The sequence below is a fragment of the Callospermophilus lateralis genome, unplaced genomic scaffold (assembly GCF_048772815.1).
Source record: "Callospermophilus lateralis isolate mCalLat2 unplaced genomic scaffold, mCalLat2.hap1 Scaffold_103, whole genome shotgun sequence".
NCBI classification, from domain to species: Eukaryota; Metazoa; Chordata; class Mammalia; order Rodentia; family Sciuridae; genus Callospermophilus; species Callospermophilus lateralis.
Genome location: NW_027510486.1, coordinates 1,048,784 through 1,063,696, shown reverse-complemented (window position 1 = coordinate 1,063,696; position 14,913 = coordinate 1,048,784). Strand labels below are relative to the sequence as shown.

At 30.7% G+C, this 14,913-nt stretch overlaps 1 pseudogene; it reads right to left on the bottom strand.

Moving 5' to 3' along the window:
• The window catches only part of LOC143639969 (cadherin-9-like), a 41,829-nt pseudogene extending 28,766 nt beyond the window's left edge, over window positions 1–13,063 (bottom strand).
• Window positions 13,064–14,913: the final 1,850 nt, after the last annotated feature.

Sequence of the window (14,913 nt, the reverse complement as noted above, 5' to 3'; positions counted from 1 at the left end):
TGAACATATAAGTGTTCATATTTGAATTATGATGAACTAGTGCAATGTTTCACCAAAATTTTAATTAAAGTAGGTTTAGTGGCTCTTTTTGAAAGTGCATAGCTTTATATTTTTAGGAGAGAAATGTATATTTCCAATTTCTTTCTTAAATCATTTTTACATGCATTTTGATTTAATAAAGAAGAACAATGGGGAATCATTTGAATCAAAAGTGAGATTCAAATCCCTGACTAACCCTGAAGCTAGATAGACTGCCTGATTTTTAAGAACCAAATTTGTCACTATTGGGCTATTTAAATACTTAGTTTCTTGATCTTATCATCCCCAGAAAAATATCATAGTAATATCTAGAATTGTAAGACTCTAATAAAATAATTGACCTAATTGGTTTAAAAACATTTCAACTAAGGATTTGTAATCTGTGTTTATTTCTGTTTTTGACTGACATTGTGCAACACATTTGTCTCCAGATGGCTTGAAAATAGATTATATATCTGCAAACATAACTCTTCTGAAAGTACTTACTTAATTAAATTGTTCATGGCATCTGGGTCATATGCTGTGACTTGTCCAATAATGCTACCCTCCTTTACATCCTCATCGACTTCTATCAAGTAGGAGTGTCTACTGAACACAGGAGGCTCATCTGTGTCTTCCACAGATATTTTGATTACAGCTGTGTCTTTGAAAGGTCCCAGGTGTAAGAATCGGGGATCCGGATGAGTGTTACTTGCATCCACTCTTAAAGTATATAGCATTTTTTTTTCAAAGTCTAAATTCTGAAATTAGATAAAACAAGAAAATATTAGCACAATTTACAAGCCATAACCATAGGTGAAAATTTCTAGATATAAAATCCTGATTTTTTAATGATACAGGCAATTAAGACTAAGTAACTTACACACACACATATGTATATACTTAATTATATATAATATTGTTAATTATATATAAATATTGTATATGAACAAATTTATTTTATATAATATATAAAATAAATTTACAGTTTTTTTTTTCCTTTTGCCTCATACTTACTTTTACAGGTTTAACTAAATATAATGGAATATGCAAATAAGATTGATTCACATTCAGTATTGTACTTTGATATTTTTAGGCACAGATAAATGAGACATTCTTTAATGAATATAATGATTAAATATCATTGGCATTAAAGTTATACATAATTAAAACCAGAAGAAAAGTTGACTGATGTAAAATCTTAGAGCAAAATTGTTTATATTTCATTTATTTGACTGTAACATTTGAGTAAAATGTAAAATAATATTGACCTACATTATTCCATTTAAAGTTTCAAAATATTTCCCTAAAATGCATTAAAAATTAATATAATCAACATAAAACACATATCATTTTTATCTTTTATTTATTTATATAAACCATTACAGCTAAAATTAGAACATTTTAAAAACTGTGTGAAATAACAGTGATAGCTACATGCTTATTTTTTCTCCCATAAGAAGAGATTAAACAGGTACTTTTAGTATTAACTTAGTTTGATGGCTGTCTACTACAAATGCAAGCAATTGAGCTTTCAAACCACTGTATAAGTGTGAATGATAAAGATGCTTTACTTATTTGAAGTGAAATCACAACTATTCCCACTTACGTGAAAGGTAGACAGCATATAAAAGACAGAAAAATAAATCCAAGACTTTCCTTCTTTTACTGAGAAGCAAGAATAAACTAAAGAGCACTCAAGGGAAAAATGAAGACAGCAAAAAGACACCTCTTTGACAGTTGTAATCCCTTCCTGTGTATCCTTGTCAGTGATGACATCGAACATGTCCGCTCACTCTCCTTCTGCAATGCTGTACTCCACCTCAGCGTTTTCCCCCAAGTCAGGGTCATTGACTTTTATCCTTCTGAGATGGGTTCCAAGAGGTGCAGACTCTGGAGAACTAAACTAATATGTACCTGTAAATTAAATCAGTACTGCTTTGGCATTTCCTTTTTAGATGATGAAACTGTGTCATTTCTCCTCATTTTTACTTAAATAAATTAATTTTAAATTGGAAGATATTTCCATATTATTGAATTTTAAGCTGTCAGAATTTATAGATTTATTAAGTTAGGAGAAGAATATATAAAGGCAAACAATTTGTAAGTAAGAAATATAAGTTTTGGGAAGCTACTTACAGATGGGAAATGTGATATTAGAATCTAAAATTATTTATTTAAAAGAACATAAAAACCAACTATTTATTGCTTATATGGAGATTCAAAATTATTATCATATATTTTTACATCAATGCAATTGTTTTAAAAATACGTGTTTCTTCTTCTTTTTTTTTTTTTTAATCAGGGATAGAAAAACAACTCTGCAGAGATCAATGTTAATGCTCCCCTCACTTTTATTTTTTGTTTATTTGTTTCAAATTTAATGTATTTTTAGTAGATTTTGTTTTGTTTGTTTGTTTATCTTTTCTGTAGACCCACCCATTCAATACCTCACATTCTGTCATTCCTGAAAGTGTTTTAGTTTGTAAGTATTCAAGAATCAATAGGAAAGACGTCCAAAAAAATTAATTAAAGTAAAAAAAAAATACTTTTAAAAATATTTTTATGTGTTGAACAGTATAGTCAAATGCTCTCTACAGTAGTTTATTTTTCCTCTAAATAACAATGTAAGTATTATCTTCAGGATCAGGTTCAAGAAAATCATCCTCCAAATTTAGGAAAAGGAAAATGCCAGTTGTCTCTGACTTCACAGTCTATTCTTTTTCCAGTGTTTGATAGTTAAAAATATAAGCTTATAAGTCCACTGTATGAGTTTAAGTTGTCCTCCTGTGCAAGGTAATTAAATTTTCTAAACTATGAAAACCATGTTTTCATCTATAAAATGAAAAAGAAAATGCTAGCATTTGAATTACAAGATTGTTGTATTATATAAAATCCTGTCTGTAATTCCTTCAGCTCAAGATCTAGTCCTCAGCATTTTATTAGTACTATCATAGTTTAAAATATTTGTTAAGATTCTAACAGATCTTAGAATTACCAAGTGGCAAGACATTAAATAATTTGGCAATTTACAATTTTAGTTTACATTAAAATTATTAGTAAACACTACTAACATTTAATGCAATGTTTAAGTTTCTGTTACCTGGTCTTATTATTCATGTTCTCAGAAAAATTCACTTTTAAAAATTAATCATATGAATATGTTCACCAAAACTGTTGCATCACATATTTCACATTTTGTCAACCTAAAAAATATTTTATTGTTTGAAATAAATATGAATTTAAATCGGACCTCAACTGAGAATTTTAAGGAAAAATTCTTTATCATTTTACACACTGCAGAGTCAAAAATTTTAATCAGATAATTGAAATGTGTTTTTGTAGAACCTCAAGAGATGCAAAATATCCATGTTTTAAAGTGTATCCTAAAATTGTTTCAACCAAAAGGGAATTAAATAATTTAATCTTCATGACTCAACAGCATTGACGTTATTGAATTTTAGTATGCCATCACATGTTTAACAATGTCAGTATCAATACATGCCATCACACACAACCTTGGTAAGTCATGACTCTATAATTCACTATAAAAATATAGAACGTGGCCAATTTAACCCATTTTCATAAATCATTTGATTTCAGAGATGTTAAAATTTAAATTTTTGCTTAGGATCAATTATCAAAGGCTTATAATGCTTATGCACACACATGACAACAGAGATCAGTGTGAGTCATAGAATTTGAATTTAGTCAGGGGCTGGGCACGTGGGCACCTGCCTGTAATCCCAGTGGCTGGGTAGGCTGAGCCATAAGGATCACAAGTTCAAAGCCTGTCTCAGCAATGGTGAAGCACTAAGAAACTCAATGAGACCCTGTCTCTAAAGATAATACAAAATAGGGCTGGGATTGTGGCTCAGAGTGCCTCTGAGTTCAATTCCCACTAAATAAATGAATGAATGAATGAATGAATGAATGAATAAATAAATAAATAAATAAATAAATAAATAAATAAATAAATAGGATCCAATCAGATCAACTGCAGAGACCACATTCCAATCAGGAATATCATACAGAATTTAGCATGGGACGTTTTCCAACACTTCAAAAAGTAGAAAAGGATAGTAAAAAGCCCAAACTACAAAAGAACCTCATGTCCTTGTTTTGACCCTTTGCCTACCCAATGAAGAAAATGATACCCATCACTCTCAGTTTGAAAGAAATTGTGCTTCTGTGTGTGTGTGAGTAGAGGGATGGGTTTTGGATTTGATAGTTTGCATAAATTAATAGTGAACTGATAGTGCAAACATTAGATTTAAATAATTGTACGTTTGACAAGTTTTTCAACAAGAGATCACTAAACCTTCCTTACTCTGTGGAAATCGAGGAGGATTGTTGTTTACATCTGTCAGAGTGATGTTCACTGTTGTGGTTCCAGAAAGGCCTCCCATCTGGCCACCCATATCTTTGGTCTGTATAACCACCTGGTACTGCTCTCGACTTTCTCTGCTCATGTCTGGTAATGCAGTTTTTATTATGCCTTTTGAAAAAAAATACAATTAAACCACTGACTTTTAAAATTAAGTTATTTAAGATTCACTTTATATAAGTTAATCATAGCAAATAGATAAAACAGCAGTGTGATTAAGCATATCCTTCAATGCGCAATTAATTCAACATAATTCATAAAACCGAAAGATTTTTCCCATGGGTTTTTCTCCATGAAATCAGTATATCCAGAAGTATATAATGAGAAATATACCATGTCATAAGTGTTTTACCTAACTCTGGGTCCACTGAAAAATATGGCTGTCCTTGCAATAAACTGTAGACCACTTTGGCACTATTTCCATAGTTGGCATCGTCTGCATCTGTTGCAGTCACTTGTATAACAGATGTACCTACAAAAAGCCCCCAAATATAAACACGTAAATACTTCCAAATTGGAAAAATGTACTTGTGTACTTGTACTATGCAAAAATTTTTAATAATGCAGTTAGTAGTATTTACTGATAAAGACTAAAATAAAAATTTTAGTAAAATTCTCTAAAAAATGTATACTGATATCTATTTAATTTTATATTACAAAAATTTCTTTATTTTTGGTTAGTAAGAAATCCCAATCCTTTAAAAACTAGAAGTGCTTTAAAAATTAGTTTTAGGAGATAAACAAATGGAATATATTAATTGTTTCACATACATACACTTGTGTGTGTGTATATATATATATACATTTTAATGTATATATACATAAAAATATGTACATATTTTTAACTCAATTGCTATAAAGATTAAAGAATAATTTTGAAATCTTAACTGAAACCTACTATGGATTCCCCTGAGTGAAATGATTTTGTAGAACATTTTAAGTACATTATACACAACTTTTCAAGTTTAATTATATTACTCAGATATTAATATGTTTGAGGACTGAGTGAATTCCTCATTGGTTCTGTCATCTATCCTAATATACCATATATATTATTCACTCATAAACTTCTCTAAGTAAATTGCAGTGAATATCTCTCAATTTTGAATGCATATACTTATGCAAATTTCATTAAATAAATATGATGTCCATTGAGATTAACACTAACAACTCATTTCCCATCAAATCATTTCAATAGTACCCCATTAATTCAGGAACAGTCGTTTATGTTTTCTTAAATTAATTCACATACAATGATAACTTGAATTCACCCACTAAAACCTCTCCTCATCTGTAATGGAATTGATATATCCTGTGACAGGAAACACTACATAGTCACTAGATCCATGTCAATTATAAGATTTATCATTGAAAAGTTATCCAACCTCACCCAAAAGTTTAAACTAGTTTTCTCCTCAGTAATTTTTGAAAGTTCATCTAAGTTGTTTTCTAATTTATATTTAAATTTTTGTTTAATCATATGTGAGTACAAGTGAGTTAAAATAAGAATTGTTTTCACATTTGGATATCATTGAAATATAAATTACTAAGATTTGCTTATATGTTGAAAATTCCATTAGTTACTTCATCAAGTTTTGGACATTTCCTGTGCTACTTGTCCCTTTTGTTTTTTGTAAGTAAACATTTTCATGTTTCACTATGGGTACAGGTAAAAACAATCTTCTGTACATTTTCACTATTTCATATATATATATATATATATATATATATATATATATATATATATATATGTATGTCATAATTGGAGACAATAACTTTATTTTATTTATTTAGTTTTTTAATGTGGTTCTGAGGATCAACCCAGTGCCTCACACATGCTAGGCAAGCACTCTACAACTGAGTCACAACCCCAGCCCCACATTTTCACACTTTTTAAATAATATTTTCATGGTGAAAAAGTTTTGCTTGTTCTATTTTATGGGTGTGTGATCTTTAAACTTGTGAAAAAATGCTTGGCCTTAAGAAAAAAGAAAGTTTAGAGAATACAAATCACCCCCATCATGTGACTGAAAAACTAGAACACCCCTATAATATTCACATTCCATCCCTCAGATTCTTGGTAATAGTTAAGTATGCTTTTGAAACTGGTAAATGCTAATGACATGGCTCTAACATTTTATTTATACCAACAAGTTAAGAAAAACAAACACCAATTGTTTTGGTGTACAAGGGATGGATAGTTTTTTCTTTTTCCACAAAAATGTAATGATTCTTAACAGTGAACATTATTTAGTAATAAAGTAAAATGATGCACAGTTAAACTAATTTTGCATGTATTTATGAAGACAGGTTAATGTAAAATACACTTTGGCTATTATATCTCTTACTTTTTCAAAATTTCATTTTTCAAAATTTTCTTCATTTTTTTTGCATTAAGAATATAAAACATTGGAAAATATAACAAGGACTAGGTGACAATTAAATATCACATTTCTTATTTCAAAAAATTGAGCATGATTTTGATGTTGCTATTTTTGGAAAACTTTTAGAAGAATTTTGTATACAATATCAAGATGCAGAATTTTGCCATCACTTCTTGACACTCGTGCACCTAAAGTCCTTTGTTGAGGCACAGGAGTCTTTCTGAATGTTATCTCTGGAGAACAGAAATGTGGCAGGCATAGGCAGAGTAGAATCAGTCTCAAAAACTGGTGTATTGTCATAGTTCACTTGTTGACAAATCCCAAAGTGGATGAAGAAAAAGTAGTCTTATTATACTGGATTGGATTTTACTGCATTTCAACTGGTTTCCAACATTTCATTAATGTTTGGTACTTTTCCAAAATCTTTAAGCAAACAGATAAAAAAAAGTCAGTTGACAACATTATGACTATTACTTGTAATTTTAAATTTAAAATTATAAAAATTTATTAAAACATTTAGTGTTTCTGTTTTTCACAGAATAGTGATTGGTTTGGGGAAGCATTGTGTCATAAAATATTCATGATTTAAGAAAATATGATTACAGGTGTTTTCTTTAAGCAAAGCATAAAGAAGAGATATCATGAAATTCATTTATCTCTTTTGGTGATTTAATATTATTTAGAATTTATAATTCCTATAGATTGTAGGTGTATTTTATTTTGTGTGTCATTTGTTTCTGGAATAAATTTAATATAAATTTTACTTAAAAAACAGTGATTTTGGGGCTGAGGATGTGGCTCAAGCGGTAGGCGCTTGCCTGGTATGCATGCGGCTGAGGTTTGATTCTCAGCACCACATACAAACAAAGATGTAGTGTCCGCCAAAAACTAAGAAATAAATATTAAAATTCTCTCTCTCTCTCTCTCTAAAAAAACAGTGATTTAAATAAACTACAGGAATTGTGCATTACTTGTAAAATATAATAATACCTATATATTTTTCAAACAGTGCACAATTTTTTTCCAATTTAATCTAGATGCAAAAGTAAAGACAAAAGCAAGCAAACAAACATATAAACAAAAGAGGATTACACTGGGTTAAAATCTTTCCTCTCTTTTCTTTGGTGTGTGAAACATCTGGGTTTTCCTAGATGCAGCAAAAAAAAATTCCACTACAGAGAATCATTTCTAAAACAATGAATACTAGTGGGTAAGAAGATATAATCAAGTCACAGCTCTACCTGTGCTATGTTTACCCAAACTGTGCAGTTCTAATGGTCCCTATGGCCACCAACTTTGTCCCAAATTGCATGGCATCTCTGTTGGACTGTGGCAATAGTCTATTTCCCCACTCTCCACGTTGTGCCTGACAATATTTTCTCAACAAAATCTCCAAAATAACCGCATTCAAAAGTAAGTTACACCATTTCACTGCTGTCCACAGAACATTCAACTGGCTTCTCATCTAACTTTGAGTGAAATCTAAAATCTATGCAAAATTACCGCATTCCCTTCATCACTGTCACTCCTCTGACCTGCTTCACTTCAACCCTCCAACTGCCCTCCTGACCAACTCCTTTTCAGTTTCAAGGACCCTCTTCTTCACCCTGCAACAGAGTTCATCTGCTTCTTTCCTCAAGTCTTTCTGCTTGTTCCCTGTGCCTGGAATGCCTTTTCTGAAGTTAGCAACTTACATAGGCCCTTTGGTTCCTTCAGGTTTTGCTTTGAAATCTCTTCTGATATTTTACATATCCCAACACATGACATGCATTTTATTTATTTGTTATGCATAAATTCTGCCAACCAGCTACAATCTCTTTCAGGAAGGATTTTTTTCTCTTTTTCCTTTACTGCTTTAGTAACAATACATCCAACAATATCTTGCTTCAAGTGGATGCTGAATAAATATTTTGAATGAATGAATAAATGCCTGCATAAATTCTAAGTGGATACAAACTTCTGAATATGATTCATTACCTGCTGTGTGTTGTTATGCTAAAGTATTCATCTATGGAAATGCATATTTTTAAATAAAATTCTTAATCCTCATTTATCTTATCATTAGAATATACATATTTTAAAAAAAATTTGTAGTTGTAGATGGCCAGAATGCCTTTTTTTGTTTTGTTTCGTTTATTTTTATGTGGTACTCAGCGTGGAACCCAGTGCCTCACATATGCTAGGCAAGCACTCTGCTACTGAGCTACAAACCCAGCCCCAGAATATTATTCTTATTTTAAAATTTTGTGTGGATTTTTAAATTTTTCCAATAGAAATAAATTATGTGTCAAGGATGATAAGACATTTATTTTAGAAAAGTGGCTGGAGAATGAAATGATTGAGTTCTAATTCTCTTATACAGCATGCATTCTAAGTATTCTGGTGTTTATATTTGTGTTTCCGTCTATGATTATTCGTTAGCAATCTGTTTACTTTTTGTTTTGTTATTTAAAATATTGACAACCTATAACAAATGTGCTTTAGAAATAATACTAATGGTGAAACAGTAAATCTCCTGAGGGTACTAAATGTCACTGAAACCTCCATAGTGTGTGAAGTCATTCAACATGATTGATGCAAACTCTACTAAAATATTATATGTGATACTTTACATGGAGTTTAGTAATCACCTGATGCACAAAATAGTTGTACATACTAAAGTAATGACTTTATAGAAACTCATATTGTTTGGATTCTAAGTAGCAAAAACATTTAATAAAATGATGTTTGTCTTTTTGTATCTCAGGGTGTGCCAATGGTATATCTAGAAAGTCACTTTTCCTAAGGGAAGGAAAAGTCTGTGTAATGAGTGGTTTCTACTCTTTTCCACCAAAGCATAAAATTTCATTGAAGCAACATTCTCAGTTCATCTATTTTAAGTACATTTTACACAATGATCATTGGAAAAACTATTCCACTGACAAGAATACATAAATGTAGACACTTTTAGTAAACCATCATTTAATTTGTCCAAAGTTAATTTTCCCTAGGATGTTTTATGTGGCTCGGAGTCTATATGTAGACATGTCAAAGCATTGCTCATTTATTATTAATACCACAATTTTTGCCAGTAACCTGCCTCAAATTACAGAATAATTTTGACTTTAGATTCAACCAATATTCTTTCTTTTAAAGAGACAGAAAAAGAGAGAGAGAGAATTTTTTAATATTTATTTTTTTAGTTTTTTCGACGGACACAACATCTTTGTTTGTATGTGGTGCTGATGATTGAACCTGGGCCGCATGCATGTCAGGAAAGCACGCTACCACTTGAGCCAGATCCCCAGCCCCTCAACCAATAGACTTTTGATATGGTAAATTAATATATTTTATTTAGTATTTCATGACTCACAACTGTGCTCCCCACCAACCCTGTGTTCTATGTGCCACTATGCAACATTAAATGATCATTTCATGAATGAGAGCTTACCTTGTTCATATCTACTGCCAGGTTTTCTAAACCTCAACTTTTCTTATTTAAAAGTTATACTACAGGGTGTTAGGTGAATTAATTTTCTAAAACTCACTTCACCAAGATTCAAATCAATTAAAAATTTTGAGTATATCTCCTACAGGGAACATAACATCTACCTTTCATAATTCATTTCAATATCTGAAATCAGATAATTTTAAATTTTTTATTTCACATTATTTCCAATTGTTTTTCATTTCAGTTTTGATATGAAACTTATGTGTATAAATTACTTCCTCATGAATATATAAATCAGAGTACTGTTTAGGTGATTAAACTCTATTGAATTTTCCTCACTAGTGAACTCCATTTTGTAAGCTAGATGTAGATATACCAGCAGATGTTTCTAGAATTAAGTAATACATGTTTTTAAAAACTCTTTCTGGATGGGTATGGTGAGGCATGCCTGTAATACCAGAGGCTTGGGAGGCTGAGTCAAGAGGATTGTGAGTTCAAACCAGCCACAACAAAAGTGAGGTACTAATCAACTTAGTGAGACCCTGTCTCTAAATAAGACACAAAATAGGGCTGAGGATGTGTCTCAGTGGTGGAGTGCCCCTGATTTAAATCCCTGATACCCCCTTCCCTGCTCAAAGAACTCTTTCTAAATAGGTTGGACTGCTTGTGATGAAAAATAAAAGCTGTATTTTAGAATATAAAAATACTATTCAGGGGAACTATTGTACTTGTTGGAAATTATAAACTTTTAAAAGTGTCAACAGGATTAAGATAAAAGTAAAATACTTAAATTAATGGAATTTTATAATGTAACTTCCAATTAATAAATTTGATTTTTGAGTAGTCTATTTAAAATCATATTTCCTTATTTTTATCATAAAACTAACATAAATATCATGCAAATTAAGAATCATTAAACCACCCTTTAGCATGTGCATTTCCATATTCCTTTAAATTAGTGCTTTCAATTTTTGACATACACTCTGGATTCTTAGGACCTTTGGTAAGTGTCTGTTCCCACTCAGCATATCTGAGGCAGCACGCATGATTCTCCATTGCCAACTAGCTCACATATCATGCCTACACAGCTTGGTCCCATGCTTTCAACAGAAAATCTGTAGACCAACTCAAACCTAAATTCACCTCTAAAATATATTATAACTTTTTTTCCCCATTTAGTGCTTCAGAAAACAGGTACACATTCTACTATGATAATGATTGCTGCTGGAAGATTAGAACATTATTTCTCAATATTCAAAGTCATTTTGGACACTTTTTTAACCAGAAAGTTTTGACTCAAGTCAGCATACTCTAAAACAATTTCCCTTATAATCATAAACATAAATATGTAAACTATGATTTCTTGTATAAGCACATTTTAGATAATTTGTCTCACTGGGCTTCTATAATTTTTATAATCACAAGATTTCATTATTCTCTGTAAATACTTATCACACATATTAATTCCTCAAAAATCTTCAAATTTTATCATTAAAACACTCAAAAAAAAGCAGATCACAGGATACAATAGTGGGTATTTTGGAAAAACTCAATTACTAATTAAGTCATCATACATCACAGATGATTACTTAAGCTACAATCCATCTTTGGCTAATAAAAAGAATTAATCATTCTTCAGTCAATTGGCTATGTTGATTAGAATCCTAAAGTATTAGTTTTTTTAACCACCATTTATAATAGTAATAAAAATGCTAAAGATTATTGAGACCAAACTGAAGCCTGTATAGTCGTATAACTTTAATGCTTTTAGTATTTCATACAACAAATACGGTCTAATGAAATTCAAGACTGAAAAATAAAGGAACACTTTTCAGGTATATTGGTATAATTAAAATGAGTTGATGCATACTAAATACTTCCTTTTTATTCAAATGGTGCCATTTTATGCATCTTGGATAAAGCACAATTTGAGATAATTGAATCAAAGCATTACACAAAGGACACAAATAAAATGAGTCCATATGCTTGATCATATTTTCCAAGACTTTATTATACATTACTTAATGTGCTTTAATGCCTTAGAAAATATATAGTTCTATACTGAATATTTATCACTCTATTTTAAATATTCTGCATATGCATTTCTGTTTAAATTATAATGCAATGTCTTATACCTTGCATGCAAATTTAGTAATATAGGGATTAATGCAAAGTGTTCAATGAATATTATTGTTAAAATTGACTGAATATTGTTATTCTGTCTAAAATATTTTATTAAGAAGGAAACTTGATTCCCTTCCCTAAAACAAAACAAAAATATTGTATGCATAATCCTATTTGTATGTAACATGACAGAACTCACATAAGACATTTTTCAAACTAGTGATCAATGCATCTTTGTTGAATAAAAAAAATATACAACACAAGGTTCATTAGTCTCAGATAAGTTATCAAACATTTTTGATCGCTATGCTTGCTATCAATGCAGAAAAAATTCCAAAAAGCTCCCATTTCTTGCTATTCTCTGTTTAAAATTTTCCTTCAAGCAAAACTGTTTGAAATTAGTTTTATTCCTGGGAATGTGACCTGCACACAAACTGGCAAAACACTTCTCCAGCTGTACTATGAACAAACATCTTCATATTGTAATTTTCCAGCCATGTACAACCCACATAAATTTGTAGCACTGAGTAGATAAAGCATATGGCAGAGGTGAAGAGGAGCCTTGGTGAATGAAACACATAACTTGGAGTGGTCATTATCTCTAAGATTCCTGCTAATAAGCTTAGGAACAGTGTCCAAAAGTTCTTCCTGCTCTCTGCACAACCTTTTTAACTCAGCAGCAAATGTGACAGTCCCAGATGTAACTTGATCCACGACCATGTTAGCAGTGCCAATACAGCTGTGACATTACACCTGCTCCGTTCAGGAAGCCTCATTTTACTGTAGCTGGGATTTATTTCATTACGTGAAAACTGGTAGCAAGAATGCTCTCAGGGTAACTTAAAGATGCTCAGATAAAAGCCATCTGGTACCCCATTTTCTTTGATCCAGGACTTGAAAGATTGTGTAAACAATGAATAAAGAAACAAAGAGAATTTCAGAGTTGTTTTGGAGTTTGCACCCAGAATGAATTATTTCTCATTGAAAACATTAATATTAGAACACCAATGAAAAGATAAACAAAGTTGGAAGCCACTACTAAGGACCTTTTCTAAGTCACTTCAATGAAGACCTTTTGTATATGTACTAAGCCACTATATTCTTTAATATGTTCTACTGTGGAAATGTATAGAATATGCACTATATTGAAATTAACAACATTTTAAGACGTTTTCACTCTTAAACTAAAAGTGCAAAATATTTTGACACTAATTTGTGAAGATGAGTAAAAAATACAAATATACAAAGATAAACAAATGTTCATTAAAATTCTACTTAAATTAAAAGGATACATGTTGCTGTCAACATGAGGATAAACACAGTAATCATCAGACAGACCTCGAGGCATGAATTTGTGATACAACTGGGTTTAAGCAACAAACAAACAAAACCGAAAAATATATTAGCACGATTTTTTAATTCTAATTATGCTTTAGGATATGCCCAATACTAAACTGAACTGCTCATTAGTTGATCACCTGTCCTTTCCCTATATGGAAGCTCATTCCATAGAAAAGAATTATCTACTAAATGACAATCTGTGGTTGAAATATAAAATTGGAATAATACCATGTCAGCTGAAGTTCATTTTCTTCATGGAAGACAGGATTAGCATATAAAGTACTTCTTATTTATTATAATGCTCATCTCAATGCTAAATTATAATTTCATCATATTTTTCAAGTAAACAAACAATTCCAGATTTATTTCCTTTTTTCTATTTATTTATATATATTATATATTCATTTATTTATCTATTTTATTTCTTAAAGTTATCAATGCCTAGATATAGACACTAGACTACAAAAACTATTATTAGGTACATAAATATTTGAAGTATTAAACTATAGTATGTTGTACAAATCAATGAACCATTCTTTTAAAATTTTTGTTCTTGTTCTTTGCATCTCAGTGGGATGTGTTCAGAATATCCATTCTATAGATGTGTCATCAATACTCAGAATGGTTCTTTCAGCAGTGTCTATGGAGTACTTTTTCTTATACCATCAAGTCTGCCATATAGGAGCTGTCAAATGTAAAAAAAAACTGAAATGTCTTTTACCACCTAAGAATTAACAATGTAAAAACATGAAGGAGTACCTAATTTAAACATCAGTGGTCTAATGAATTATTTTGATGGAATTTATATCCAAAATGATCCAAAGGAAAGAAAAAAATAGAGTGCCTATATGTGTGAACTGTATATGTGTTAGGTTTGCCAACAACTGTAAGAGTTAAATTCAGCTATGACAACACAATGGAGTGGAACTGTGTTTCATGAGTGGGAATAATGTGGCAGATATAGGTACAGAGACATGAATAGAGGAAGAACATTACAGAGCTCCAAGAATAAAATGCAGCCTGTGCACTAATTTAATTAAATTCACTTTTCTTAGATGAATAAGCTCAAATTTAGGCCCAGGCCTATAATAATGTGGAGCCCAAATATACTAATAATTAAGACAAAAATTTTCTCTTACTCAAGGTTGTGTAATGCATTTCATGGACACTAGGTATTTAGCTTCTGTGGGCTTTAAAACAAAATGTATATTACAACTGCATTCATAGAA